Source organism: Mesoplodon mirus (genome assembly GCF_964341445.2).
Source record: "Mesoplodon mirus genome assembly, chromosome: 4".
Taxonomy (NCBI): Eukaryota; Metazoa; Chordata; class Mammalia; order Artiodactyla; family Ziphiidae; genus Mesoplodon; species Mesoplodon mirus.
The window spans coordinates 6,050,565-6,078,239 of NC_138979.1; the positions used below are offsets into that span (position 1 = coordinate 6,050,565).

At 41.7% G+C, this 27,675-nt stretch overlaps 1 protein-coding gene and 1 long non-coding RNA gene across 2 annotated transcripts in view; one reads left to right on the forward strand and one right to left on the reverse strand.

Annotated features, from left to right (window-relative positions):
* Positions 1-12,750, reverse strand: part of PTER (phosphotriesterase related) — a 64,973-nt gene extending 52,223 nt beyond the window's left edge. Inside the window, exon 1 of the mRNA XM_082617069.1 lies at positions 12,609-12,750. The gene's annotated coding sequence lies outside the window, so the exon portion shown is untranslated. The remainder of the gene's footprint in view (positions 1-12,608) is intronic.
* The window catches only part of LOC309801939, a 115,053-nt gene that overhangs the window by 78,326 nt on the left and 9,052 nt on the right, over positions 1-27,675 (forward strand). The gene's annotated exons all lie outside the window — the stretch shown is intronic.

The window sequence follows — 27,675 nt, forward strand, 5'->3', positions numbered from 1 at the left end:
GAGCTCCCTCTAATCCTCTGATACTCTCTAGAGACACCGCAGGAGAATTGCAAACGGATTATCCTAACTCTCAAGGAAGCCTCCTGTCTGCTCAGTGTCAAGTGAGAACCGCGTCACAGCCTGCATTTAGCATCGTGTCTGGCCCGTGGCAGGCATTCTAGAAACGTTTACGGATGAGGATTCAATGAACGTGACTGGAGAGAAGGCACAGGCTTCAGAGCTGCTGTAGGTCTGAAGCCACAGGGAGCAGATATGGAATTTGGACCCTCTGGCAGCATTAACATCAGAGGAATCACCAACTGGCAAATGTCTCTTGTGTTATTAAGACTTGCCTGCCTTCTTGGTGATGGCACATCACAGCATTCAGCGGGTAATGGTCACTAATTTTCCCTTTCTCGAATTATGTGCGCCTGGGAGATCTCAGAACTACGCCGTGGCTCAGTTTCCAAAAAGAACTAATACCACTTTTTTAACTGGAACACAATGCGGATACAGATGTGCTATCTAAGTGCGCAGAGATGCTTTTACCGACAAGCTGTGGAGCAGTAGAAACTTATTACATAAACAAGATGAGCTGTCCCTCCTTTAGAAGTGATTTTTAATTCATAAGTAAATTCTATGGCCCTTGCTACCCTAGTCTTCTGCGAGTTCTTGCTTGGGCATCACATGAAATTAAACTTTCACTTCTTGGCCCTATTCTTCACAGTAACTCACTTCATACATTTTTCATTATGAATTCATATCAAAACTGACTTTTATTACATCTGATGATCAGTTTTCTATTATTTTGTTGTTATTAGACATAGATTAAAAATCAAGAACTCAGGGAGGTTTGAATCCAAGAGCACTAACCATAAGAACAGAAGTTTTATTTATTGTGGAAAATATACCTTGACGCTGCTTAAAAAAATATCAGTTTCCCTCTCTTGTTCAAATGTACTGAAGGCAACAGATATCATTCCTGATAATATGCAATAGGTTAATCTTTTATTTGATACAAACAAAAGTTAGAAGCTATATATCACTTATATGTGGAATCTAAAATATGACAAAAATGAACATTTCTATGAAGCAGAAACAGACTCACAGACATAGAGAACACACTTGTGGTTGCCAAGGGGGAGGGGGTGGGGGAGGGATGGACTGGGAGTTTGGGATGAGCAGATACAAACTAGTGTCTATAGGATGGATAAACAACAAGGTCCTACTGTACAGCACAAGGAACTGTATTCAATATCCTGGGATACACCATCATGGAAAAGAATATGAAAAAGAATGTATCTGAGGGCTTCCCTGGTGGTGCAGTGGTTGAGAGTCTGCCTGCCGATGCAGGGGACACGGGTTCGTGCCCCTGTCCGGGAAGATCCCACATGCTGTGGAGCGGCTGGGCCCGTGAGCCATGGCTGCTGAGCCTGCGCATCCAGAGCCTGTGCTCCGCAACGGGAGAGGTCACAACAGTGAGAGGCCCACGTACCGCAAAAAAAAAAAAAAAAAAAAAAAAAAGAATGTATCTATCTGTATAACTGAGTCACTTTGCTGTACAGCAGAAATTAACACGACGTTGTAAATCAGCTAGACTTCAATTTAAAAAAAAAGCTAGAAGCTATAAAATACCTTAAGTGCCGCCAAAAATTAATGTTAAGTTACTGTTTCAAAATGGAAGAATGCACACAGATGGGACAACATCCTACTTTATGAAAATATCACTATTTCCCCAAAAGGAGGGAAAGCTACAAGTTTACCAACTGCTTAAACATTACCAAAAAGAAAAAAAAAAAGTTGATATGCTCAGAGTGTGTCTTTGGGTAAATCACTTAGTCTGTGGGCCTGTTTTCTCATTAATAAAACAAAGGAATTAATAAGCAAGGTGATTTCTAACGTTCTTTCCAGATACAACTTCTCTGATTCTATGGGAAGAGGCGTCAAATGACCTCTAAACCGGTTTTGCAGCCACTCCCAGGAGTTTAGACATTAAACAAATGGGGATATACGTGTAGTAGAAAATCAGGCACAACCTTGCTATAGAAGGAATGTAAAAACTATTGATATCTTTCTAATTCTATTCTGATCTCCCATCAAGGCAAACCATCCTTAACAAACCACATTACAGTATTTACTACCTTTTTAAAATATTTATTTATTTATTTATTTGGCTGCCCCCGGGTCTTAGTTGCAGCACGCAGGATCTTTTGTTGCGGCATGCAGACTCCTAGTTGTGGTGTGCATGTGGATTCTAGCTCCCTGACGAGGGATCGAACCCTGGCCTCCTGCATTGGGAGCGTGGAGTCTTAACCACTAGACCAGCAGGGAAGTCCCTTACAGTATTTACTGTTAACTTCAAATTATTACTAGCAGATGAGTGAGAAATATTTCACTCCCCGGATTATTACTTTTCTATGGTCACCCTTTATACTGCTTATGACTAAAAGTAAACTAGAGGCAGTAGTATAAACTAATGGTGGTGATTAGCCCTCAAATACATGACGCTGATTGTCTAAGCAACTGAAAACTCTTGGCTCTTTCCTAAATAAAAGCTGAAATGATACATTACCTGTGTATATGTGTACTTAGATGCATATACATACATATGTATATACATTTTCTAGTGTTTTCACAGTTTTAATCATCACAGTACAAGTACAGAAACTATTCTGAAAATGACTCTGTGACAGCTTTACAACCAAGAACTATTTTATTTTCTAGCGGGCAGTGAGATAAGTAGAAAAAGTCAATCTGGTTTTTTTTGTCAGTGTTTTCAGAAGGTGTGATATATAGTCCACTGGTGTTCACACTGATTTTAGGTGATATATGGGCATTTTTAAATGTTTTAAACAAGGGCTTCCCTGGTGGCGCAGTGGTTGAGAGTCTGCCTGCTGATGCAGGGGACACGGGTTCGTGCCCCGGTCTAGGAAGATCCCACGTGCCACAGAGCGGCTGGGCCCGTGAGCCGTGGCCGCTGAGTCTGCGCATCTGGAGCCTGTGCTCCGCAACGGGAGAGGCCACAACAGTGAGAGGCCCGCGTATCACACACACAAAAAAAGTTTTAAACAAGTATTTATTTATTTATTTTAATGTGTTTTAGAAAAAAGTAGTAAACATTGCAAGCCTGTGTTTTCATGGATATTTTTGCTTAGGATGAGGCTGAAGGAAAACAGTGGGTTGGTTTAAAAAAAATTAAGTAATTAGAAGTGAAGGTAGTACATAGGCATAGCAAACACTCTTAAAGATGATACGAGAATGAATCAAATTTGACAAATTTGAGGAATACTAATGAATGATAAATGTATTCAATCACTCTGATGAATATTACACTGAGTTTATGAAAACTAAAAGGCATTTAACATCTCTGCAATGTCTTGTAACAATTTATTTTTTCTGGCCTATTAAGGAACTAACTCCTGTTCTGGGGATAACATCCCCCAACTCATCAGAAATATAATCTTGACTTCTAATTAGGCAAAGAAAGTTTTTATCCAATGTTAACTCTCAGACCTTTTTACTGACCCTATAATTGTTGACATTATTTTAAAGGATGTTGATTTAAAAATATAAATATGATATTATATGGTGTAAAAGAATATGGACTGAGACAGTGTGGTCAGACATAGTACAACTACTTAGTAAGCTTTCAAATTTTTATAGAATAAAACTCTAAAGTTTAATACATCATTCTTTTTAGAGAAACAAAATATAAATAAACTCTCCTTTAGTGCCAATGTTGTAAAATCATCACATTATATAGGAATAACTAATGAAAACTTATTTTAGCCAAGGTATTACTAACACAAAAATAAAAATAAATAATTAGAAACAGGTTCACAAAAAAACACAGTATCCCTACATAATGCATTATGAAAACTCCACATTAAAAAAAAAATCTTTTGCAATTCTGATTTGGTCTATTAGAAAGCAAAGGAATTTAGAAATTAATGGTTTTTGACCTCACTGTAGCAAGGATAAGTAATAGCAAAGGCCCAAGAAGTATCCCTAATGCTAGAAACTATATATATTCTTTTACATATCTTAAGTCTAACAACCAAATGCCATTCAATGGACAAGAATATATAGAACTATATAGCATCTTCACAGAGACCATTTTAAAGTTGCATCTCTTAGCCTGAAATATTTTAATTTATCTACTGAAATACCTTGATAGACAAAAAGTGAAAAGGCAGTGCCTGGGATAAATGAAGAAAGTCAAAAAGGAGCACTGCAACTGGATTTGCTGGAACCATCTCTCTCCCTGGACGCCTAACAGGTCAAATATGGCTGTAAGGTCAAAGTCTCAGTCTTATTTAAAAGAGCAGAATCTTTCCTGCTTATGCACTCAGCTGCTCCAAAATACTTAGTTCCACAGGAGAAACAGGAGCCCTTGGAATTTGTTCTTTTCTGGATGATAAGGGGGCAAGTTCAAAGCAACAGAAGCAAAGGGGAATCAATGTAAGGCCTTAGATTTGCTTTGGAAACCAGTGGCCTCTTCTGGAATTCCTGTGTTAAATGGATTTGTGCAGTGGCAAATGGAAAGTCTCTAAAGTTAAAGACTGAGGACTTCCCTGTTGGCACAGGGGTTAAGAGTCCACCTACCGATGGAGGGGACATGGGTTCAAGCCCCGGTCCAGGAATCCTACATGCCATGGAGCAACTAAGCCCGTCCGCCACAACTACTGAGCCTGTGCTCTAGAGCCCGTGAGCCACAACAAGAGAAGACACCACAATGAGAAGCCCACACACTGCAATGAAGAGTAGCCCCTGCTCACCACAACTAGAGAAAGCCCACACGCAGCAATGAAGACCCAACGCGGCCATAAATAAATAAATAAATAAAGACTGAACTTGGAGAAACCTCAGCCTGGGAAACTCTATAACTCGCAGAAAAGTACTGACTCATGAAATGATAGACGTGCCATGGACCAGGGAGCAATAAATAAAATCGTGTCAAATAACCTAGGTTAAAAATAGCAAAGACACCCTTGTAGCCTTTCCCAGAGAAAGGTTTAAACAATACTTTTCTGTGGAGTGACTGGGAGTAAAAAACCACATCCTACTTACATGTGAATTCTCTTACATATGCATGCAAATTTATTTGCTTATTATTCAAATTTAATCTGTCCCTGAAAATTTGATACCATCAAATTTTGCATCACAGAAGTATATATATAATTATATATATAAAGAAGAAATGAATTATATATATATTTATATAATTATATTATATAATTATATTTGTCTAATTACATATAATTCAGTTCTATTTGTAAAAATCAATTCTTTTATTTAAATTTTTTAATATGGACATTTAAAAAATGTTCACAAATGTTGAGAGTAGTATAGTGAACCCCTATGTATCCATCACCCAGCTTCCACAATAATTCCAACTAAAAACAGTTTTTGAAGGGAAAAATGCTTCACAGCTCATTCCAAGCCATCAGTCAATAATCCCATATATTATGAACATCCGCTTATAAACCCACGTAACAATCCTCTAAGGATTTCTGGCTCTCAGTTTACTGCAAAAGACATTTTAAAAAATAACTTTTAAAAAAGGCTACTTCAGACTGTACTTCAAAGCTACAGTAATCAAGACAGTATGTACTGGCACAAAAACAGGAATATAGATCAATGGAACAGGATAGAAAGCCCAGAGATAAACCCATGCACATATGGTCACCTTATCTTTGATAAAGGAGACAAGAGTATACAATGGAGAAAAGACAGCCTCTTCGATACGTGGTGCTGGGAAAACTGGACAGCTATATGTAGAAGAATGAAATTAGAACACTCCCTAACACCATACACAGAAATAAACTCAAAATGGATTAGAGACCTAAATGTAAGGCCAGAAACTATCAAACTCTTAGAGAAAAACATAGGCAGAACACTCTATGACATAAATCACAGCAAGATCCTTTTTGACCCACCTCCTAGAGAAATGGAAATAAAAAGAAAAATAAACAAATGGGACCTAATGAAAATGAAAAACTTTTGCATAGCAAAGGAAACCATAAACAAGATGAAAAAACAACCCTCAGAATGGGAGAAAATATTTGCCAATGAAGCAACTGACAAAGGATTCATCTCCAAATATACAAGCAGCTCATGCAGCTCAATATCAAAAAACAAACAACCCAATCCAAAAATGGGCTGAAGACCTAAATAGACATTTCTCCAAAGAAGATATACAGACTGCCAACAAACACATGAAAGGATGCTCAACATCACTAATCATTAGAGAAATGCAAATCAAAACTATAATGAGGTATCACCTCACGCCAGTCAGAATGGCCATCATCAAAAAAATCTACAAACAACAAATGCTGGAAAGGGTGTGGAGAAAAGGGAACCCTCTTGCACTGTTGGTGGGAATGGAAATTGATACAGCCACTATGGAGAACAGTATGGAGGTTCCTTAAAAAACTACAAATAGAGCTACCATACGACCCAGCGATCCCACTACTGGGCATATACCATGAGAAAACTGTAATTCAATAAGAGTCATGTACCACAATGTTCACTGCAGCTCTATTTACAATAGCCAGGACATGGAAGCAACCTAAGTGTCCATCGACAGATGAAGGGATAAAGAAGATGTGGCACATATATACAATGGAATATTACTCAGCCATAAAAAGAAACAAAACTGAGTTATTTGTAGTGAGGTGGATGGACCTAGAGTCTGTCATACAGAGTCAAGTAAGTCAGAAAGAGAAAAACTAATACCGTATGCTAACACATATGTATGGAATCTAAAATTAAAAATAAAAGGTTCTGAAGAACCTAGGGGCAGGACAGGAGTAACGATGCAGATGTAGAGAATGGACATGAGGACACGGGGAGGGGGAAGGGTAAGCTGAGATGAAGTGAGAGAGTGGCATGGACATATATACACTACCAAATGTAAAACAGATAGCTAGTGGGAAGCAGCCACATAGCACAGGGAGATCAGCTTGGTGCTTTTTGACCACCTAGAGGGGTGGGATAGGGAGGTGGGGAGGGAGACTCAAGAGGGAGGGGATATGGGAACATATGTATGCATATAGCTGATTTACTTTGTTATACAGCAGTAACTAACACATCATTGTAAAGCAACTATATTCCAAGAAAGATGTTAAAAAAAAAAAAGACTACGATTCTATTTCAAAGCTGAATATTGTAAAGTTTTCCAGAATCAGTTCTAGTCTGCATGGTAGATACGGGCAGGTCACACTGAGGTCTTTGAGGCTTTCACGTTCCCAATATTTCTTCCAATTTAAGAGCTTATCTAGCTTCCTCTTGGGCTCATCATCTTTCTTCAGAGACTCTTTGGCTTTCATAGACATTTTCAGTTGATAATATGGAGGCAGGAATTCAGAACATGTCGAACAGCGGGAGCACAAGGTATCACCCTCTCGGGAGATGTGTGATCAGACCAGAGTGTATTTTATATCCTGTTGCCCTTTTTGATGGCATAAGTATGCAGACTAGTCATGGCACTTTTTTGATTCAGAGAGGCTAGTTTAGGTAAGAAACATTTGTGAGTTGTCATCACAAATATTTGGATGATTATAGTTCAGACAGCAAGGTATACTTGCTTACGTGTGTTTTATGGTTAACAGCCTAATAAACAGTATATTTGAGGTGGCCAAAAAGTTCGTTCGGGCTTGTCAATAACATCTTGGGCAAAACCCGAGTGAACTTTTTGGCCAACCCAATAGAATTCATTTAATAATGTTGCTTTGATTTTAATCTAATTAGTTCAATCTTTTAAGTCATAAGCATAAAGCTCTCCTCCAAGTAATGTTAAGAAGAAGTTCCTGAACTGAGTAGACCTTTCAAAAGATTTGTAGTTATCACTTGATTGCTCAAATTTGATAAAAAAAAAACCCTCCCAAAATGATAGTTTCTAGAGGCCATTATTATTATTGTAGGCTAGTATGATGGGCTGAACTGTACCCCCTCCAAACATTCTTATGTTGATGTCCTAACCCTCAGTATCTCAGAATGTGACAGTATTTGGAGACAGGGTCTTTAAAGAGGTCATTATATTAAAATGGGTTTGTTAGGGTAGGTCCTAATCTAACATGACTATTTCGTGTAGTTATAAGAAAAGATTAGGACACAGAGAGAAGACCACATGAGGATACAGGGAGAAGGAGGTCCTCAGCAAGCCCAAAAGAGAGGCTTCAAAAGAAACCAAATCTACCAACACCTTGATCTTGGACTTCTGGCCTCCAGAATGATGAAAAAAATCAATTTCTGTTGTTTAAGTCACCCAGCCTGTGATATTTCGTTATGCAGCCCTAGCAAACTAATACAGTCAGTAATAGAGGTTGTGTAGTCCAAGCCACGGAAGTGGCCTTTAATTAAACCAGGGGGCTCTGGGTCTATGAAGTGAGTGGAAAATCTGTCGAAGGGTCTGGCTGGGCACATGCAATATAATCTAATCCTTTTTGACAAATGTTGATGCCAATGAGGTGACAGCTCAGTGTATGGACTCTGAGTAAATAAATGCTTATTGCAGTGATTTGTCAGGGCTTAATAGGAAAGCTTGTGGAAAAGGTAAGCAGATACCACACACAACAGATGTGGCAGCTGTATGATGTGAAATACCCCTGAACTGGGGAATCCACTCTATATTTCCTCCAAACTTTTAGAGTCCAAGACTAATGACATCTAACCTTTCAGAGACATAAGGAATGTAGTACATAAGACCTAGAAATGTGACAGTATAAACCTGGTAACTTTGAGAGTGTATGAAAATACTTTAAATCAAAAATCAATACATATACAGTTTTGAAAATAGTAAGCAACATTACGAAACACACCTTTGTTGGTACACAATAATACTAAGGATTTTGTGGTTGCAGTGGACTTTCAATTATACAACAGAGCATTAAATTCATAATATTTACCAATAGTCTCTTCAAAGTGCTTTTCAAACACTAAATAATTACCCAATTAAGCCATTGCAAGATAAGCTGTTATTACTCTGGATTTAGTGGAAAGAGCTAATAATTATTATTTTAACAGTTTCCGTGAAGAAAGACTCAGTGTTTACTGAACACAACTGTGAGAACAGCTCAGCCTTTTAGTGAGTAGGAACAGGAAAAAACAAAAGGTTGATTAGCTAAGTGAATTCAGGGGAAGACACAGATGATTAAGAACTAAGAACCATGACCTGTGAAAACAGAGAATTTAATATGCAAAGCAGAGACCAAAATTGGCAGAAAGCTACTTATGAAAACTGCCAGCATTCAATGTTGTCGACAGACAATGGAGAATCTTTGGTTGTGCCCTGAACAACATAATTCATCACACCAGAGCTCGGGGCAGTCATGTCCAAGCAATTTATCATCATCATATCACTGGTCTGAGTAAGAGGGGGAGAACTTTGATTGTTAACCTCTAGGGAGAGTGGATTTATAGCCAACAACCCTAAGAATGCAGCATGGCTCTGCCCTAAGCAAAATGCTCCTGCTTCACTTTTGTTTAAGTCAGAGGAAAAGAGGGAACACATTGCTTCCAGGATGTGGAGCAAAACCTCGGTCTGATCCTCTTAGATCCAAAATAAGAAAGCCAAGAAATCATATTTAAAGTACTCTTTGAAGCTGCTTTAAAAAAAAAATTAGATATTAGTCAATGGTAAGTTTGGATGATTCATTTCAAGTGTCCCTTGATGACAAAATAATTTCTGAAATGAATCCACTGATATAACTACATTTGGAAAGAATTGTGTGTCTTAACAATGAATCCATAAACATTCCTTTATATTAGAAAACTTGGAAGGATGCTGAAAATTTTGTTTTATTTTTTAAATTTTATTTATTTTTGGCTGCATTGGGCCTTCATTGCTGCGCGCAGGCTTTCTCTAGTTGCGACGAGCAGGGGCTACTCTTCGTTGTGGTGCGCGGGCTTCTCATTGCGGTGGCTTCTCTTGTTGCAGAGCACAGGCTCTAGGCATGCGGGCTTCAGTAGTTGTGGCACATGGGCTCAGTAGTTGTGGCTCGCGGGCTCTAGAGTGCAGGCTCAGTAGCTGTGGTGCACAAGCTTAGTTGCTCCGCAGCATGTGGGATCTTCCGGGACCATGGCTCGAGCCCGTGTCTCCTGCATTGGCAGGCAGATTCTTAACCACTGCACCACCAGGGAAGTTGGAAAATTTTAAATATAGGTAGATAGATAGGTAGAGAGGCAGACAGGCAGACAGATAGTGTTTTTCAAAATGAAAATGAGAGCCTTAATTCCTATCCCTTATGGACATTGAACCTTTATGTACTTTACACTTTAATACTGGCTGCCCTTACAGAATATAATTAAACATCTAAATGCCATTTTTTCCACCTTTGATTAAAATCACGACGTTCCAGAGCATTCTGGAAACAAATCCACACAGTAAGAGGGACAGTGGCCACAACAGCACACTTCTTATAGCATCCTCCCTCTTTTAGGCTCCCAAGGAGACGAGTAATTCTTGGAGACATGTGGCTCAGACCCTGAGTGTCTTAGTCAGGATAGGCTAGGTTATGTCGCTTTAACAAACAAGTCCCCAAATCCTGGGGTCTAAACACAACAGAGGCTGATTTCTGGCTTACACTGTATGTCTAACACAGAGTGATGGGGGGCTCTTCTGACTGTCTTCATTCCATGACCCAGGCCAACAGAACACCACTATCTAGAAAATAGGTGGTCACCCTGGCAGAGGGAAAGAGAGTGGGGTGCACCTCTCATTGGCTTTTAAAGCTTCCACCTGGAAGTGACACAGGTCACTCCACTTAAATTTCATTGACCAGAGAAAGTCACATGGCCATGCCTCCTTGGAAGGGGACAGAGGTGGGAGCCAGGTGACTAGGTGGGAGCAGATATTTTATTTTTCTTCTTCCTTTTTTTTATTTAAGTGAGGGAGAGACGTCTATGAATGAGAAGGCTTTTTTAAATAAAACTTTTTTTTAGAAAAACATGAACCACTGAGTCCAGAAGAACGAGGTCATGTTTGGCATATGAAAAACATATTCAACAACCATCTCAGGTTCTCCTATTAACAATGAAGGTCATAGAGCAGAACACAGCTTAAGGACTTCTCAGCAATGTTACTGTATGGTTCACTGGGATAGTTAAGGTGTTTGAGCAGGATGAAAGATTCCTCAGATAGTAACACTTTAAAGCATATGGAAGCAAGAATGGATATTTTCCATTCTATTTTCAGTAGCTCCTCCCATTCTCTGTAGTTTATTATCTTGTCTTCAGGCTTCATTCTGAAAGCAACCTCTGCAAGCCTTACATAGGGGTCCTCTACCTACTATAATCCCAGGGATCTCAGGGCCAAGCCCCCGACTGAGAAGGCAGCAAGTACACTGGCATAGACTTTTCAAGACTCTAAATGATCTGTTGTGCTTTGCTCCTGTCTGGGTCAGAATTTAACTATGCACGCTGCAAATTGTCTTAAGTTAGTATGAGCATGTACAGAGCTCAGAGAAGACGCCTGGTGATTAGCTTTTACTAACTGTCAAAAAATATAGGTTGGGGCTTTCTATGATGATTCTAAGATCAAGGAATGGAAATAAAACGTAGTTTGCTATTCTATTCCAAAAATCTACATTGCATCCATTTTAGTCACTTTTATAACAATAAAGCAACATCTAGTCTCCACGAATGAATACAGAATTTCACAAAGTAGCACTCTGAGTTCTTTGTTCAAATTATCCTCTTTAAAATTAAGTTGATGTCTTGTTATCAGCAGTCAGCAAGTTGTCTGATCGCTTTCTCTTTGCCCTGTGCACTGTTTCTTTTTGAGGGGGGGGGTTGGTTATTTCTGGAATTACATCAGACCTTCAGGATAACGGCTGTACACCCCTACTGCCAATGTAAAATAAAATGTAACCGGCCAAGTTCTAAGTCTTAGGGCTCTTTTCTTACTGACGTTCATTCTACATGACACTGAATGTGACGATCCTTTAGGATAGGAGTCAATGCTTGTCAATTTCCTCCACTGGAGAGGTGATTTAAGGACGAATAAACTCGTGTTTCCAACCAAGGAGTTAGTTCTCTAAACGCAGCCCCCGCCCCAGGTGTCACTGCACCTGAGGTGTCTTCACAAATGTCACATCGTAGCTGTAAATACCATGATCATATCCGCACCCAAGTGTATTTGGAATATCTTTACGATAGAAGGACCATGACGGTAAAATCAAGGGGAAAGCTGAGGCCCAAGGCTTAGAGGTATGATTTCAAAGCTTATTAGAGGAGAACAAGCGTGGAGTAGGTGCCACCCCCCACCCGTCATCCCAGCACAGCGGCCCAACGACGACCCCGGAGCATTTCTGTCGAGCAACCCTGAGCTCGAGCCACGCGGGGCCCTCGGGCCTCGCTCCGCGCCGGACTCTGAGCCTCAGGCTTCAAGCCAGCCTTTGCAGGACTTAGACTTCGGGGCAACCAGCCAGCTGCAAGCCCAGGCCAGCCTCCCAGGCCTCGCAGCCTCACGATCCCCGTCTTTGCAGCTCCCCCCGAGCGCCAGGAGAAAGGCAGCAACAAGCCAAAGCCTTAGGGACTGCTTTAAGACTCCTTCCCAGGGCAGACCTCCGCCGGGGTCCCTGCAGGAGTTAACGCGCCCAGCTCGGCAGCGACCCCATTCTTCCTACCGGGCCCACAGCTCCCGCGCCCGCTCCGGCTCCCGGGCGCCTTCCCTCCACTCGTTGCGCGCCGCCTTCTCCCCGAGGAACCTCCGCAGGAACTGGGCCTTTGACGTCTCCCCAGTCTCCGCCCACTTCACCTTTCGGTCTAGTGTTCTTCCCGCCCTAGGGCCCCAGGGCCGCATCCCACGGGCCCCGGCCACGCCCCACCCCTTCCTTAGGCCGCGCTCGCCAGGCGCCAGTCGGATCCCTCTAGACTCGGCCACGCCCAGCAGGTTCCTGCCAGGCTCCGCCTTCGGCCCTAGGCCACGCCCAGCGGGCCCCTGCCCCTGCCCCTGCCCCTGCCCCGCCCGCCCGCCTCCGGGCTGTCTGAGCTCCAGGCTCCGGCGGCCTGGCCCTACACTTGAGCGGGCAGAAGGCGTGTAGCCTCAGAATCCGCTCAGCGGCTGGGCTGAGAACCCACTTCCTGGGCGCAGGTCTGTTGTAGGTAGCCGCCAAATATCCTGGCAGGAGAGGTTTCTCTTCTCTTTCTAGTGCGGCTGAGTTAAAAGGACTAGGGGCTGGATCCCCCCAGGGAGAAAGGAAGCCGCTGCATATTCCCCAGATCTCAGTTCTCCATGGAAAAGCCTGCAACGTGGAGGCTTTAGTAGCTATTTTAGTTTCCTTCAGGGATAACAAGTCAGAGGGTGTGCGCTGGCAATTTGGTGGCACGAACAGGATTTGGATCACCATCTTGAATACAGGCAACTCTCGATTTATGCCTTTTTTTTTTCCCTCCCAGATGATTTTTTTTAATTGTGGTAAAATACACATAACATTTACCATTTTATACATATTAAAGTGTACAGTCAGGTGGCACTTAGTAAATTCACAATGTTTGGCGTCAGTTTATTGCTTCATTGTTTCATATTCTTGGGCCTGAGGCTTCTCATCTTTAAAATGAGAGTCTATACTATAAGCACTGGTCCCAGCAATTCATGTGACAAATAGCCTATTTGAATACCTGTGAGTCAGCCTAGGAAACACAGTGCTAGGAGCCGTTGCCGCAGGACAGAATTTAAGTGTTTCAGTGTATTTAATTAATTTTATCCTGAATTCTGAGAAAAAAGTTGAGTACTCAGATGGGAAGAACCTCCAGGTGTCATTTGAAAGGAAGTCATTTAAGAAGAGTAATAAAAATAATAGAAGATGTTTCCTGAGGCCTCCTCTGCTGCTCTAGATACCTGCCTCTGTTATCTTAATTTTTAGAACAATCTATGTGTGTTAGGATCCATTTCTCCTCTGATTACAGATAAGAAACCAGAGAAGTGCCTTGTGCAAGGCCTGGGTTAGAACCCCGTCTGGTGATGTCATAGCACCTGCCCTCCTAGCAGAGAGCAGGGAACTTCCACAGGCTGCCAGGAAATACATTAATATATTTAAGTGAGAAAAAGGGAGAAAAGGAAATAAGGGGGCGGGTTTGTTTTTGTTTTACAAGGAGGGTAAAAGTATGAGAAGTTGGTTAATAAGGGATAGGCAGGGAGAAAATACTGGGAAAGCAGTGGTCCTTAAAGATGGTGGCTGCTTTAATCCTAAGAACAGGGAAGGGGATAAAAATAGCGCCCAGGAGTGGGAGAGACAAGAATAAATGTACAGGTTAAGAACTCCAGGGGCATGAGTACTGGGACAGTTGAATATTCCTAAGAATGACTGGGGCTCATACTGAGATTGTATAATGAATAGGTGGGTCAAGGGAAGCTTCTAAAGTGATTTCAGTGCTGCCTGCGACTTTGATTGCCTGTACGGCAACCCTGAAGCCATATAAATGTGTACCTGACAATGGTTGTTAAGGTGAGGCCTAAAAGTCCATTATTTACAATGTTATGTATTTTACTAGTCCGTGCTGCCAGACATGAAATTATACACGAGATTCATGTCAAAAAATGACTTCAGTTTTCCTTTATGGAAGTTCCTGAATTCTCCACTGTCCACATTACACCCATTGTACAAGATTTGTGATGGATTTCACATGCAGGCTCTTCTTTCTAGGGCTTTACACCTTAAAGAGATAGTGTCAAAGAGAAACTACTCTAGATTTTATTTCTCTTTGAAAGAAGTAGCTTCAAGGAAACGTCAAATTAATAGGTAGGAGTTTTATTCAGGAACTTTATCAAACTATTGTGAATACGTGTGTTCAAACACAGGGAGAGAAATCCATGCAAATTCAAGGTACAACACTGAAAAACCTTGATAGTGTATGGCATTTGAGTATAGACTGTAATTCCATTTTACATCATACGTGATGTAAGCACTCCTGTTGGCTAAGCACCAAATGCTATCCTATTTAAAAATAATTAAAATAGGGACTTCCCTGGCGGTCCAGTGGTTAAGAGTCCGCACTCCAATGCAGGGGGCACAGGTTCGATCCCTGGTCGGGGAACTGAGATTCCCACATGCTAGGCAGTGAGGCCAAAAACTTTAAAAAAATAAAATAAAATAATTAAAATAAACATGCTTCAGAACTGGCCCCGAAATCTACTAGCCCTGATGATAGGCAGACACGAAGGGGTAAAAGACGTCTTTTATGACGTCCTGCCGTCAAATATAATAATCTGCCAACAAACCTTGTACCCAGTGTCATTTTCCAGCCTTTCTTCCTGGAAAAGCTTAACTTGCAGATATTTTTTGAAACCTAGAATATTACCGTACCATCATCTGTCTGTGATGAAATAGTTGAGCTAAAAGTCATATTATTAAGGAACCAAAGGTTTCCAAATCAATCTCCCTGTTAAGGGTTTAGTTCAAATGCACTCTCAATTCCACAGTACCTGCTTTTCATTTTCATAGTATCTTTGAATTTTGACAGTACCTGTACTCAGAAACACTAAATTGGCAGAGGGAATAAAATCAAGCCCAAACATCCAGTACCCCTTGCTGTTTGGGTTAAACTCCTGGAAGGCACTCAGGTTTTCATCACCCTAGTTAATTTTTTTTTTTTTTTTTTGCGGTACGCGGGCCTCTCACTGCTGTGGCCTCTCCCGTTGCGGAGCACAGGCTCCGGACGCGCAGGCTCAGCGGCCATGGCTCACGGGCCCAGCCGCTCCGCGGCATGTGGGATCCTCCCGGACCGGGGCACGAACCCGCGTCCCCTGCATCGGCAGGCGGACTCTCAACCACTGCGCCACCAGGGAAGCCCACCCTAGCTAATTTTAAAATACTTATGCAGAAATGAACTATAGAAAAAAATCTGGAGAAGACAAAATATAAAGTTATCCAGATGATTGTCAGAGGGGCAGCAGGGGAAGAGCACAGCTGATGATGTCAAGTCTTAAACGGTGTTGCTGTCAGGTTTTAACTGTTAATCGGAAGTTAAAATTTACAGGGCTACAGAGATTTTCTCAGATTAATTTTCAGTCATGGTGTGATAAACTAGTCCCATCATCTCTGGGAAATCTCTTAGATACCAGTGTCCCATTAGAGGTAGGACAGAGATTTCAACACACATTTTTGTATCAAATTCCTATTCTTTATACCTCCCAGAGAATACAACTAACTATTCAATGTCTTTTATTACTTAGTGGCAAAAGGAAAGGTGAAATTAAAATATTCTAGTTCTTAAAGAGCTAAATTGATAACACGTAACCCCCCCACCCCACCCCACCCCCGCCAATCCAGGGAACTTTTTAATAGGGACTATACCTTTACAAAGGAGTCATTACAACCATTTGTAGAAGCCAATCACAAGTTTGTCTTCAAAAACTATTATGACTTTACAGCCCCTGTGGAAAACAGTAGAGCAGGTCCTCAAAAAATAGTGTTAGCAAATGATCCAGCAACCCCACTTCTGAGTATAGATCCAGAAGTGAAAGCAACACAACCAAACAGGTATTTGTACACCTATGTTCATAGCAGTCTTATTCACAAGAGCCAAAAGGTGGAAACAATCCACCTGTTCATTGATGAGTGGATCAACAAAATATGGTCTATACATACAGTAGAATATCATTCAACCTTGAAAAGGAATGAAATTCTGACAGTGCTACAACTTGGATGAACCTGAAGACATTATGCCAAGTGAAGTAAGCTGGACAGAAAAGGACAAATATTTTATGATTTCACTTATATGAGGCGCCTACACTAGTGTAATTCATAGAGACAGGAAGTAGAATAGTGGTTACCAGGGGCTGAGGAAAGGGGAATGGGGAGTCAGTGTTCAATGGGTATGGAGTTTCAACTTGGGAAGATGTAAAAATTGTGGAGATGGGGCTTCCCTGGTGGTGCAGTGGTTGAGAGTCCACCTGCCAATGCGGGGGACACGGGTTCGTGCCCCAGTCCAGGAAGATCCCACATGCCGCGGAGCGGCTGGGCCCGTGAGCCATGGCCGCTGAGCCTGCGCGTCCGGAGCCTGTGCTCCGCGACGGGAGAGGCCACAACAGTGAGAGGCCCGCGTACCACAAAATAAATAAATAAATAAATAAATAAATTGTGGCGATGGATAGTGGTAATAGTTGCTCAACAATGTTAGTGTACTTAATGCCGCTGAACTGTACACTTAAAAGTGGTTAAAATGGTAAATTTTATGTTGTGAATATTTTACCACAATAGAAAAAGACTTGATATCAGACAGCTGTTTGTAAATAACTTATAAAAGTTGACTTGAATTTAGAACACCTGTTACTCTCACTAGATTTGCTAGTATAAATAAAAGATTGTAATTTTTAATTGTATCATCATTAATTTAAAAAAAAACTTTTAAAGTGAACTGCCTGGGGGTTTCTTTAGGTTTTTTGGGTTTTTTGTGTTTCTTTTGGTGGGAGGGAGGTTGGGTGTTTTTTCTTTTTCCTGGCCTAGCAATTTCTTTTGGTATTTGTGACAGAGACTCAGTGATGTTTGGTGGTTAGGTGCTCACTAAACCCATTTCCTTCTAATCCTCTACCTGCTGGACACATCACTACACTACATTTCCCAAGCTCCCTTGCAGTTAGATGTGGTCCTGCCACTGAGTGCCAGCCAATAGGATGTGGTATGCCTTCTAGAACTGGCCTCTCAAAAACCTCCCACCTACCCAACATCCTCCACTCTTTCTCCACTCATGGGCAGGATGGAGAGAATTTCTGGAACCTGCAGAGTGGAGCCCCAGGCGAGAAGGGGGCTGTATCTGAATGGCCATGTGAAGCAGAGCCCTCCTACCACCCTTAACTATGAGGAAATGTGAGTGAAAAGTGTCCTTTTGATGTCTTAAACCACTGAGATGGGATTATTTGTTAAGCAGATAGCCCACCCTGATTAATGTAGTATTTGTCCTGGTAAGAGGATGAGGAGATTCCATATGCAAATTGAAAACCACCCTCCTTTAGCCAGCCATTAATAACTAATATGAAATGCCTTCCATGACGGTTTCCAAATCCTTGAGAGAATTATTTGTGTTAGAGGCATCTATCAGCACAGGATAATGTGATTATTGATCTCTAATATTAAATACAGCCTTGAGAGAAACAGAATGATATTAAACCCCACTCCCCCACCCCACCCCCCAAAAAAAAAAGACTCAGCACGGAAGCTCTTCATTAACTCTAAGTCCAGGCATGTGTGTCTGTGAAGAACGCCAAATGGTAGTTTTCTCAGTGTTGAAAAACAGAACAATGTGGGTTTGAAGCAAACATTAAAAGGATGACTTGAATGTATAATTCAAATAACTCGACTTTTTTTTTCCCCTTTAAGTAATATGAATAATTTCTGTGTTTTTATTTCAGGATCTTTTAAAATTTTGTGTGTCTGTGTGTGTAGTTTTTTGCCACAGAGTTAGTTAAAATTGCTTTCCAGAAACCTTGTTTAAATACCGATTTTAAATATTTTGTGCTATGTAAGGAACACAGCCTGTGCAACCTTGCGCTAAAGAACTCTTTCCTGTGAGTACTTGGCAAAGTTGTGTCTTGCTTAGTAAATATTGTTAAGAGAAGTAACAATATACTAGGGCATGTAAAAATCATGTTGTGGCTAAAATAACTGAAGAGAAGAGTTTGCTTCCATCTTCTAGCTAGAATAAGGGGGGAAATCAGGGCCTTCTGTTGGAACGAATCTCCAGACAGAATGTTCTGGAGGCAGCTCCATTCTCTGTGAACAAAGGGAACCAGGGAGAACCAAATAGTACCTTCAGCAGTAGCTCTGGAGTCTGATAAACCTGATTTCAATTCCTGGGACCTCTTCATTTCCCTGAGCCACGGTGTCCTCATATAAAATGAAAACATGATTACCTTCCTTGGGCAGCTTGCTAGTTGTTCTTAAGATCCATTCTCCTTTTCTTTCATACTAATAATTTAGCAGGGCTTATGGCCACCCAATTAAAGATTACACTTCACTGGACTTCCCTGGTGGTGCAGTGGTTAAGAATCCGCCTGCCAATGCAGGGGACATGGGTTTGAGCCCTGGTCCGGGAAGATCCCTCATGCCGCGGAACAACTAAGCCCATGCGCCACAACTACTGAGCCTGTGCTCTAGAGCCCGCGAGCCACAACTCCTGAGCCTGTGTTCCACAACTACTGAAGCCTGCAGGCCTAGAGCCCATGCTCCGCAACAAGAGAAGCCACCGCAATGAGAAGCCCATGTACCATAACAAAGAGTAGCCCCCGCTCGCTGCAACTACAGAAAGCCCGCGTGCAGCAACAAAGACCCAATGCAGCCAAAAATAAATAAATAAACAAACAAATAAAAAAAAAGTTTAGACTTCACCGCCTCTCTTGCAGCTACGAAAGGCCATGTGAATTAGCAAATTTGATTTGTGCCCCATCCCACTGGGAGAAGATGGGAGTTGAAGAAGCTGTCTTAGGACCAGAGATAGAGTTTATGTGTTGAAGATGGCAGAGACCTTGTGTCTTCATAGGGTTTGTATGTGGATTAAGTGATACCCTATATGAAGGTGTCTTACCTGGAGTCTTCAGAATAAGACTGGGAGGTTTGCTAGACAGGAGAGGTAATTATGGTTGAAGTATAGAGAAGTAGTGGTGTAGGTCAGTTAGACTTCAAGAACAAACAAACTCAGAAAAAGAGATCAGACTTGGGGTTACCAGAGGTGGGAGCGTGGGGAGGAATTAGATGGGGGGGTCGAGAGGCACGGACTTCCAGCTATAAAATAAATAAGTACTAGGGTTGTAATGTACAGCATGATTCACGTAATTAACACTGCTGTATGTTATATGTGAACATCGTCAAGAGAGTAAATCCTAAGAGTTATTTACAAGGAAAAACTATTTTTAAAATTTCTTTAAATTTTGTATCTATGTGAGACGGTGCACGTTCACTAAACTTTCTGTGATGATCATTTCATGATGTATGTAAGTCAAATCATTACGCTGTACACCTTAAATGTCTCCTGTGCTGTATGTCAATTATATCTCAGTGGAACTGGCAAAAGGGGAAAAGAAGAAACAGTAAATAGAATGAAGTAAATAGTGTGTTTTCAGATAAGAGGGTACGTGGGCCTCAGGGTGCAGTACTCTAAGAGACCACCCATGTGAGGAGCATCAGACAGAAGCCCAGGAACCAAAGGGTCAGGAGAAAGGATTCAAAACCCAGGTGGGAGGCAGGAAAATCAAGTATCAGAGCCTTGGGCAAGACGCCAAGGAGCAAGAACCTAGAAATAACGGCCAGTGTAGCAGCGCTGGCAGTAAGGCGAATAATAGTTATAGAAATAACTGTCATTTATCGACAATCTGTGTGCCAGTCTCTATCCTAGTAGCGCTTTGTAAACATTTGTAAGATTTTTATTTGCATAATCCCCATTTTGCAGATGTGGAAACTGAGGCTCAGAGATGTGACATCTTTTTGCTCAAGGTGTCATAGCTAATAAAAGGCTAAGCTGAGATTCAAATCTAGGACTCGCTGACTCCAAAACCCAAAGGCTAAGAACTCACTACCCAGTAATCCAAGTCAGCTTCTTAGCACACGGCATAGCAAAGGGATCAAGGAATGTTAGTTCTTATTATTCAGACAAGGGAAAGAGTATGGGGCGCAGATCAGTAGAAGCAGTATTAACTGTGAGCTGGAGAGTCTGTGAGTCCAGGCTCTGTGTATACTGTGTGTGCATGTGTGCGTGTGCGTGTGTGTGTGTGTTTGTAGGGGAGAGTGTAGGGGGTGGGAGGGCATAGGGGGTCTTCTGCTGGTTAGTCACACTGGAGAGTAAAGAACTGAGAAGTCAGGGAGTAAAGTAATTCCTAATTCCAAGCAGTCTTCTTTTTCTTCGATTGTACGGGGAAGGAAGCGATACTTTGAGAACAGAGAAGCTGGAAATGAAAGCGAACACTCCTTGACTGTCACAGAATCAGAGATGTTTAGAGCCAGAAGAAGATCTTAAAAACAACCTGGTATCCACCCCTCTCCTTTTGGAGGGAGGCAAAGGACATTCACTGGGATTTTTAAAAAAATCACCGACTGCTGAGAAAGATCCAAACTCAAAAGGGCTTTTAACTCCAAGAGTTTGAAGTCCCCGAGGAAGGTTTTAACTTGAGAGAAGCAGAGTGAGTCAGAAAGCACTCCATAATCACGGCATGTGTGCGAGATTAAGGTTAGAATATGTGTTAATAGTAACAGATGTAGTCGGAAAACTTCTATTTTAGAAGCTGGCATTCTTTTTCTTTTTCTTTTTTTTTTCAGTTTTTTTAAATTTTAAAATTTATTTTTATTTTTATTTTTTTATTAGTTTCTGCTTTATAACAAAGTGAATCAGTCATACATATACATCTGATCCCACATCCCTTCCCTCTTGCGTCTCCCTCCCTCCCACCCTCCCTATCCCACCCCTCCAGGCGGTCACAAAGCACCGAGCTGATCTCCCTGTGCTCTGCGGCTGCTTCCCACTAGCTATCTACCTTACGTTTGGTAGTGTATATATGTCCATGCCTCTCTTTCGCTTTGTCACAGCTTACCCTTCCCCCTCCCCATATCCTCAAGTCCATTCTCAGTAGGTCTGTGTCTTTATTCCTGTTTTACCCCTAGGTTCTTCATGACATTTTTTTTTCTTAAATTCCATATATATGTGTTAGCATACGGTATTTGTCTTTCTCTTTCTGACTTACTTCACTCTGTATGACAGACTCTAGGTCTATCCACCTCATTACAAATAGCTCAGTTTCGTTTCTTTTTATGCCTGAGTAATATTCCATTGTATATATGTGCCACATCTTCTTTATCCATTCATCCGATGATGGACACTTAGGTTGTTTCCATCTCCGGACTATCGTGAATAGAGCTGCAATGAACATTTTGGTACATGTCTCTTTTTGAATTATGGTTTTCTCAGGGTATATGCCTAGTAGTGGGATTGCTGGGTCATATGGCAGTTCTATTTGTAGTTTTTTAAGGAACCTCCATACTGTTCTCCATAGCGGCTGTACCAATTCACATTCCCACCAGCAGTGCAAGAGTGTTAATCATTAGAGAAATGCAAATCAAAACTACAATGAGATATCATCTCACACTGGTCAGAATGGCCATCATCAAGAAATCTAGAAACAATAAATGCTGGAGAGGGTGTGGAGAAAAGCTGGCATTCTTTTTCTTAATGTTCTCTAAAATAAAGCATTTCATTATTCTGGTGTTTAGGTGGTAATAGGATGTGAGGATGGTATGGTCATTTTAATAAAGAACTATCTTTTTTAACAGGTGCATAGTTGTGTGGAAGCATTAACAGGCAGTCTTATCTGAATATCAGGCACATGGTAGTTTTAATTGACACAGAAGAATATATTCCATAAATATTATGGAAGGTAAAAAGCCTAGTAATAAAATAAACATCTGTGAACCCACCACCCAGCATTACCAATACCATAGATGCCCCTTGCACCCTCTTCTTTGGTCTCTTTACCTCTCACCCCCATCGTAGGGCAGCCACTCTCCTGAATTTTATGTTAATTATTCCCTGTCTATCCTTAGAGACACCCAGTATTTCAGGCACACCCACCATCACCATCTCCTGGATGTAGGATTCCAAAGAGTAGGAAAAATATTACTGTTAAAAATCAGAGTCATGGAGTGACAGCAAATGCCATATTTCTTAACACAGTTTTGCCCATATATTCCTTGTTTTTAAAGTTAGCTAATGATGGTACTTACTTCTCACAGACAAGGAAAATAACGCAGACGTGACTTTAAAACTTCCCTCAACAGAAGATTTAAACACATAGTCTGCTAAATTCCATAAGCAATTAATGAGCTTGACTTGGTCTCAGTCTTACAAGAATTATAATTCCCCAAGGAATAATGTCCACAATAGTTACATATTGAGAAGACTGTGTCAACATTAACACTCAATATTCTATAACGTTCAGAGCCTGTGTGTACAGAGGCTCAGCAGAGTCACAAAACAGGTATTTGCAAGAAGGACTGTTTTGTATTTGGGGGATTTGGGATGAGGGTAATGATGTACTGGCTTACTCCACTGCTCTTTTTTTTTTTGCTGTACGCGGGCCTCTCACTGTCGTGGCCTCTCCCGCTGTGGGGCACAGGCTCCGGACGCGCGGGCTCAGCAGCCATGGCTCACGGGCCCAGCCACTCCGCGGCATGTGGGATCTTCCCGCACCGGGGCACGAACCCGCGTCCCCTGCATCGGCAGGCGGACTTCCAACCACTGCGCCACCAGGGAAGCCCCTCCACTGCTCTTTAAATCAGAGATCCCAAGCTTTTCCTGGTGAATGCGTACATGGTCCTTCTCACAAAGACTCCCTTTTTATAGGTGTGGTGTAGGGTGAGGAAGGTGTGCAGAGAGAATAAGAAGTTGATAAGAGCACTTCTGGCTTCATCAGCTCGCCTGCCAGAATGAGGGCAGGGGTAGCTCTGGAGAGCCTGAGACTGGAGGGGCGCCAGGAGAGACTTCTGATCCACTGCAGGTCACACCGGAACCCAGTTAATACCACAGCACCCGAGGAAGAGCACGGGTGGTCGGTGCTCCATCTCCATACTGCTTGGGTTCTCCCAACTGAACATCCTAACCTAGGTCATTCAGCAGAAAGAAACCTGGTCACCAGAGATTCGGCCCCAATGGTGATATGAGATGAGAAAATTTGTGACTTTGTCAGGAATGGAGTGGGAATGGGGAAGAGAAGACCCTGGAGGCAAGTGCTGGCTTTGCTTTTTGTTTAAAAAAAAGAAAAAGGCAACGATGTTAATGAACTTGTTTCTTTATTTTGATTGGAGCAGTAGTTTGGTATCAATGGCCTGAAAGTATTGTTGGTTGTCTTATTTTGTAACATGTTGGTATATTTCTGTGTGCCTTCGATTGTGTGCTCCGGAAACCCTGTTCCAGTGATGCCACGGGCAAAGCTTTCAGAATGGAGATGCTGGTGGTTTCTGTGTGCCTGCCCTGAGACAGTTGTTTATGTCATGCTTTGTGTAAAAGCAGCTGAGTGCTACTGAGAATAAAAAACTTCCTCTGTGCTATAAAATTCCTCAAAGATTGCATAGAACTCCTTTGCCTTGTTCTGGAGTTGTTTCTTGCCCACAAATTGCATGAAACCCTAGTCTGGCTCTTCACTGATCATACGTGACCTTGCAGGTGCACCAGCCCTGAGCGGTGCCTGTGGTTTTGCAGAGATTTGTGATCTTAAACTAGCGTTATTGGATTCTTCTAATCAGTGGGAGATGGGCAAAGAGGAATAAAAGTGGAAAAGACAGGATTTGAGATCAATCAGGGACTTATATAAAAGGACAAGCTACTCTCCGTCACATCATTTATTATAGTAATAGAAAACAACATTTTTTTAACATCAAGCAAATTGAATATTTTAAAATAAATTGTATAAATTTATAAATAAATTTATAAATAAATTTATAATTTATTATAAATTAATAAAATAAATCTAAGATATCACTTAGACCCCTCAGAGATGGGACTATTCCTTTCCTTCTGGCCTGGGTGAAGTCATGGACATGTTCATTTCCCTAACTTTTTTGCCTGCCTTCTTTCCTCTTTTAGATAACAGGGCAGCCTGACTTATCAGCATAAAAAAAAGTTTCTGTCAGCATCCAGAGAACCTGTAGTAAGTGTAAAAGAAGATTAGTTCTTTCAACCGACACTTTTAACCTAAGCCAAGACACCCAGAACTGCACTGAATTAAAAAAAAAAAAAAGTTGCAGGCTGTTATGCTAATTAACAGTTGATAAGGTACAAATATCTTAGCACATCATATAACAGGCAGATGGCACCTTTTGACAGGCAGTAGAAAGCTCACATAAAAATATTTCATTGACTGTGAGTGTTAAGGTGGAAAACATGACATTAGGTAGGTGGAAGAAATAGTAAACTCTTGCTATGGCAAAACACAGTTTTCCTTCAGCAGGAAAAGGATCCAGTTCAAAGTAACAGTCCCAAGAGATATCATGTGTTCGTTGAATATGATGCTAACGTGATATGCACATTTCCCAAATGAAACCTCCATCGCCACTGCCTTTTGAACTATCTTCAGTTATAATGAGAGGCAATGTTAAAAAGTTGCTTTTAGGCTCAAGCGAATCCCACATCATTTCAAATATTTGAGAAATTTAAAATTAGAATGGTGCTCGCATATTAATTCAGAGTCTTGACCAGAACTTCACTTTACAGTAGAAACTAAGATCCCATGGGAAATGAAGATAGGTGCTTCCACTAGGAGGTGAATCTTCGACTCTTGTTATAGGAGAAAATTCTAAATATAGAATCTAAAATTGTGTGCTTTTGAGGAATGGTTTTAAAATAGTAAGTTAGGGCCTCCCTGGTGGCGCAGTGGTTGAGAGTCCGCCTGCCGATGCAGGGGATACGGGTTCGTGCCCCGGTCTGGGAGGATCCCATATGCCGCGGAGCGGCTGGGCCCGTGAGCCATGGCCGCTGGGCCTGCGCATCCGGAGCCTGTGCTCCGCAACGGGAGAGGCCACAACAGTGAGAGGCCCGCATACCGCAAAAAGGAAAAAAAAAAAAAAAAAAAAAAAAAAGTAAGTTAACCCATTTTCCGTAGAAGGGGGAAGTTCAAATATGGGTGGTGTTGAACTTCAGAGCCTTGGAGAAGTCAGAGTGTATTGAATGTTAAGCATTCACTTTGTATTCCTGAAGGTCTCCACTCTTTTGCACACTGTAATTATACTCATTTATAGATGAAGGCAGAAAGGATTACATTCGGAGAGCTTACAGGCAGGGAGAGCTCTAATAGCTGGCTGCCTCTGGAAATAAGAAATAGTGAAATTTTTCTTTCCTGGTAAGGGTAGTCTTAGGCAAAAGATTTCCATGAACCAAAATTGCCTTTAATGCCGCCCACTGTTTTCCCTGTTCACTTCTATTTTAGTCTGTTTGGTGATTCTCGCTCATGCTCTGTGAACTCCACATTATGCATTCTTCGCTCTCTCTGGGATTTGGAGTAATTCTTACTGGGTAGCTCTGCACCTGAGTTTACCTGCCTACCAGTACTCCTCCCCTGCTTCCAGCACCCTCTAAGTATCACCCATTCTTTTTCAGTCACACCAAGATGTAAATCTCTTGTCACTGCAAGTTTCTGTTCTCTGCAGCTAATTATTTTGATAGAAGAAAAAATCCAGGCTCAAATATTCATGAATGATATGGCTTCATAAGTTGTCCATCTAGTTAGGACATCTGCATGCTCTTAGGGGTCATCTGGGAAAGCTGCATTTTCTAATCTGAGACAAAAAAGCAGTCTAATAAGATACACTGTAAAATAAAAAAGTGTCCCATGGTCAATCAAGTTTGGAAAATACTACTTATTTATGTCCCATTATTGGAGATTCAGAATACTATGTGGTTTCTCCAAGCATGGGTAAGTTAGACAGTATTTATTTAAACCTGAGATTTACCCACATTTATGAATATTAATGAACATATAAGTCTATGTGTATATATTTTTCTTACTATAACACCTATTAATGCTCCGTGGTGAGCACACTTAGAGATACACTTCCTTAACCCAAAGTAGTGATTTTTCTGATGGTGTAAATTTCAGATACCATGGTGGCACCTTGGGTAAGTGTTTTGGAATTAGAGTCTTTCAATACTTCTAAAATCACACTGTGTGAATTGCTGTCTTCTCTACCTATAAGTAGTGGGTTTTCTTATCCAGTTTACTTTAATAGATGACCAATTCTGGTGTTAAGTCTATTCAGACAAATCATTTACATGTCCTTTACATCATCACAGATTTTCAAAGCCCTCTGCAGCAGCGCATCCAAGACATGGGAGTGGGTGGAATGTGTAGCCACAAAGAAAGGCTTCAGGGCTTCCCTGGTGGCGCAGTGGTTGAGAGTCCGCCTGCCGATGCAGGGGACGCGGGTTCGTGCCCCGATCCCGGAGGATCCCACATGCCGCGGAGCGGCTGGGCCCGCGAGCCATGGCCGCGGAGCCTGTGTGTCCGGAGCCTGTGCTCCGCAACGGGGGAGGCCACAGCAGTGAGAGGCCCGCGTACAGCAAAAAAAAAAAAAAAAAAGAAAGGCTTCATCTGGTTTCCCCGTGCCAAACGTTGACCATTTCTGTTCATTTGGATAAAGGAATCTGTGATGTCAAGGATCCTTCCTTTGAGCATAGAACTCTCACCAGCTCAGACCCTGTAGGAGCAGCAATCATTGCTGTAATCTAGAAAACTGAGGTATGGTATGTAATATATTTTCCTTGCCGCGCATTGGCAAGTGTAGGGGGACTGTGGTAGTGTATACGGTGAGTATGGTGATAGGGGGACTGTGGTAGTGTATAGGGGACTGTGGTAGTATATAGGGGACTGTGGTAGTAGATAGGGTGAGTATGTTGGTATATAGGGTGACTGTGGTAGTGTACAGGGGGACTGTGGTAATGTATAGGGGGACTGTGGTAGTATATAGGGGACTGTGGTAGTATATAGGGGACTGTGGTAGTGTATAGGGGGACTGTGGTAGTATATAGGGGACTGTAGTAGTATATAGGGGACTGTGGTAATGTATAGGGGACTGTGGTAGTATATAGGGGACTGTGGTAATGTATAGGGGGACTGTGGTAGTATATAGGGGATTGTGGTAGTATATAGGGGACTGTGGTAGTAGATAGGGTGAGTATGTTGGTATATACAGGGACTGTGGTAATGTACAGGGGGACTGTGGT